Genomic DNA, 4,402 nt, shown 5'->3' with positions numbered 1-4,402 from the left:
GGGCATGTGATAAGCCCAGACAGCTTCAGCCTTGCAGGACAACTAAGGGCATCTAGCAGCAGTAGCCAGAGAGCCTAAAGAAAGAAGTTAGAGGTGAAACCAGATGTTATGAGAGTACTTTAGTAGGCAAAATCGCATACTATAAAAATGCTTTAAACTGCATCAGGAGAAGACGAGAAGACACAAATGAACAATTGCATAGTGACACAGGGCTGTCAGAACACCAAAAAGAATCCACATAGTTTCCATCCTTTCCCCAAGAAAAGGAAAGTTCTAGGCCACCTCCTCCTCAGCACACTCCTCAAACTCCTCCTCCTCAGCCTTGGCATCCTGGTACTGCTAATTTTCAGGCACCAGGTCATTCATGTTGCTCTCAGCCTCAGTGAACTCCATCTCATCCAAGCCCTCGCCCGTGTACCAGTGGAGGAAGACCTTGCACTTGAACATTGCTGTAATCTCTTCTGAGACATGCTTGAAGATTTCCTGGATAACAATGCTGTTGCCCATGAAGGTGACCAACATTTTTAGCCCCTGGGGTGGGATGTGACAGATGGCTGTTCTTACGTTGTGGGGGAGCCAGTCAGCAAAGTAGCTGCTGTTTTATTTTGAATGTTGAACATTTGTCCCTCCACCTCCCTCATGGGCATGCAACCCCTGAAAATGGCAGCCACCATTAGGTAGCAGCCATGACAGGGGCAGCCATCATATTCTTCGCATAAAACGTCTGCTGAGTAAGCTCAGCCACAGTCAGGGCCTGGTAATGCTGGCTGCCCCGGCTGGTCAGTGGGGGCAAAGCCAGGCATGAAGAAATGCAGCCTGGGAAATGGGACCATGTTCCCAGACAGCTTCTGTAGGTCAGCATTCAGCTGACCTGGGAAGCCCAGGCACATGGTGACCCCACTAATGGTAGCAGATAACAGGTGGTTCATGTCACCATAGGTAGGTGTGGGCAGTTTTAGGGTTCTGGAATAGATGTCATATAGAGCTTCATTATCTATGCAAAAGGTCTTATCTGCATTTTCTATGAGTTGGTGGACTGACAGGGTGGCATTGTAGGGTTCCACCATGGTGTCTGACACCTTGGGCGAGGACAGGATGCTGAATGTGTTTATGATCCTGTCTGAATACTCCTCCCAGATCTTACTAATGAGAAGGGTACCCATCCCAGACGCAGTTCCCCTACCCAGGGAGTGGGTCAGCTGGAAACCCTGCAGGCATTCACAGCTCTCACATTCCTTTCAGACAATGTCCATCACTGACTCCATCAGCTCTGCACCTTCTGTATAGTGCCCCTTGGGCTTGTTTCCAGCCCCACACTGACCTGTAAGACAGTAAAGTCAGTCACTTGAGTGCCAGGTGTATGGTCATCAGTGGTCACCACCACAATGCAAAATGGACCAAGTGTCACATGTGAGGTGAAAGCACCATTCATCCTTCAGGTGGAGCAAATGAAACCCCGTACCGCAGAGTTACAGGACAGCAGCCTCCCCTGTTAGAAATTAAGTCAGGACTCAAACCTCAGACATGCTAAGAGACCTCGCTGTAGGTGGCTCCTACCTATTTTCAGGGAAGAGAGTAGCCACGGCCCCAGCTCAGTTCCCTGCAGGGAGTTTATAACAGTAGCTCCTCACCTTGAGGAGACGCCTGGGGCTTCCTCCCAAAGCCCATTTAGGAGAGGCAGATTGAGCCACTGGGAGAATAGGAGGATGTTCAGAGGCCCTGGCTGCACAATTCCCACAGCTATGACCTTCGGGAACTACTAGATGAGCTGCTCCGGCTAAGGAGCCGCAACGCAGTCCTCACTCGCAGCTCACCAAAGATGAGGTTGTCGGCCTGAAGATCAGCCCGAAGGGCCCCGAGCGCAGAGAGTCCATGGTGACCGGCTCCAGGTCCACGAGCACAGCGCAGGGCACGTACCAGCCACCTGAGTGGGACAGGAGGGTATTAGCGAGGGGGAGGGCCGCCGTTCCCAGGATGGCGATCGGAGAAGGTCTGGGTTCTCACCGCTGGCCTCGTTGTAGTACACGTTGATGCGCTACAGCTGCAGGTTGCTCTCCCCGTGGTAGGTGCCAGCGGAGTCAATGGGATGTTCATCAGAGATCACCCCCCAGAACTACAAGAGATTAGTGGGGTCAGACAGACCAGGGCTGAGTCACGGAGGCCAGGGAGCTGGAGGCGTCCCAGCCCCTCTCCTAGCTCCTCTACCACCCCAACCCTCATCCGCAACCACATCCCTAGGCTGCCGTGTCCCTGGGGTCCACCCCTGCCGACTAGTCAGCCTCCCCGTTCCACTGCGTCCCCGGCAGGGAGCCCAGGGGCTGCAATTCGGGGGCACCGCCCAAGCCACTGCCACTGCCAACATCTTCTCTGGCCACCCAGTAGGCCGGAGCTGGGACCTCAGAGCCCCGGATGCCAACCTTGGCACCGATCTTGTTCCCGCACTGCCGGTCTGCGTGAGCGCAATCTCCCTCATGGCCAAGGCGGGATTAGGGCGGCAGGGGAAATGCGAGAAGGAAGAGCAGATGTGCAGCGACCCAGCCCGCCCTCTGCCAACATTTAAATAGACCCTCGCCCTCCTCCCTCAACCTCGGATTGGGCTCCCAGAATAAGCAACAGCTTTACTTCCACACAGGTGTACCCACCTGTGAATCCCTTGGAGCTGAACGTCTGCTGGGGAGCTCAGGTGGCCTTGCTGTGGTCCTTTCGATGTTGGGGAAAGCTGGTCAGCTGGAGAACTTCCTCCCTCGTCTTTACTAAGATTAAATCCCTAGCTGACATGAAACTGAATTTTCCTCCCATGTGGGAGGGGAAGCCTCTTATTTCAGTATTCACAGAGTGCCTTGCACCTATCCTAGACTGATGACATATTTTTGTACTTGATGAGTCTTTTCATCTATTGGGAGATCTGTGGTTAGGAAAGACCTTCCATATGTTAACACAACAAGACTTAATTGTAAGTTTTAATTTGGAGCAGTTCAAACCCTCAGTAAGTTATGGGTGTTAGAGATATTAGGCATTTGATTTAGCATGAGTCTTCTTTAGAGTAGGATTAGCCCTTTCACCTTTCCAGAGGACTGTGGTCTTTATGCAGAGTGAAAGTAATACTGGATTCCTAAAGCTGAGGATAGGTGTTGGGATACGCTGAAAATGGACCATTGTCACTTTGCAGGCTTTTAGATTACTCAAACTGAGAAGTTATTTCTTCTGGCAATGATCTAACCAGTGAAGGTATCAGTAAGAGTTAGCAAATATTTGAATCTCCTGCAGAAAGACATCTGAGTAAATTAGAGGTGCCAGTTCTCACCTGGATAGATTCATCAATATTGGACACGTTTAACTGGAGAAGGAGAAACTCGCTGGCCTTTTGGGTCATGTCAGGCGCAGAGCTCACAGGGGTGAGTCACCTGTTTTATTGTCTTGAAAAGATTTACCGCTATAAACAAATGAGATATTAACAGAAACAAAGAATCTCTTCTAGGATGAAAAGAATCATAAAGTGCTGAATTATATTCCTATGATTGGTACTTGGCATTAGTAATTTATTACCATCGTTCAGCGGGCCAGAGGGGTCCTGGACTGAACTGCAATCCCTGGCCCAATTTTGTACTTCTTCAGAGTATTCTGACCCTATGTTCTGTGAATGCTGATCAGCACACCCATAGCTTAATTGGCCTTTTCAGTCCAGGGGCCTTGACTGCAGCATCTACCAGGGCATTTCCTTTTACATGGTCAGTCTCTGTTTTGATGACCTCTGCAATTAATTATAGTCAGTTTTGGCAGCAAAACAGCATTCTAAGAAGCTAAAAATCTGAATGATGTTCTATGGAAAAGCCCTTGGGAGCCACAGGTAGTTACCCATTCCAAATTGCAGCATAAGAATGAAGCACTAAAAAACCATAGTTGGAATCAGTGTAAGTGTTAACGTTTAAATGCTTTACCAACTGCAGGGGCCTAGTAAGTTCAATTAACTCAGCTTTCTGAGCTGAGGTAGAGGCCAGCAATGCTTGTGCCTTGATTCTCTTGTGCTAATAAGTATATCTAGCTCTTCTGTTTTCCCTGATGCAAAAAAGAACTTGCGTCTGTTAACCACTCTTCCTTGGGATGGTCAAGGGGCAAGGGGCTCATCTCTCTTAAGTCTGGCCTCCTAGAATAAATTTGTTTTATAACCTGTGACATGATTTTGCTGTGTCCCCAGTCAAATCTTATCTTGAATTGTAGCTCCCATAATTCCCATATATCATGGCAGTGACCCAGGGGAAGGTAATTGAATTGGGGGATGAGTCTTTCCCATGCTGTTCTCGTGACAGTGAATAAGCCTCATGAGATCTAATGGTTTGTTTATTTATTATTTATTTATTTATTTTTTATTTTTGAGACATAGCCTTTCTCTGTTGCCCAGGCT

At 49.0% G+C, this 4,402-nt stretch overlaps 1 pseudogene; it reads right to left on the bottom strand.

Moving 5' to 3' along the window:
• Positions 1-273: 273 nt before the first annotated feature.
• On the bottom strand, positions 274-2,473 carry LOC129395742 (tubulin beta-8 chain-like; annotated as a pseudogene).
• Between the last annotated feature and the right edge of the window lie 1,929 nt (positions 2,474-4,402).

This window comes from Pan paniscus, chromosome Y, assembly GCF_029289425.2.
Source record: "Pan paniscus chromosome Y, NHGRI_mPanPan1-v2.0_pri, whole genome shotgun sequence".
Taxonomy (NCBI): domain Eukaryota; kingdom Metazoa; phylum Chordata; class Mammalia; order Primates; family Hominidae; genus Pan; species Pan paniscus.
Note: the sequence above shows the minus strand (reverse complement) of the source record. Positions and strands in the feature narration are given on the sequence as shown.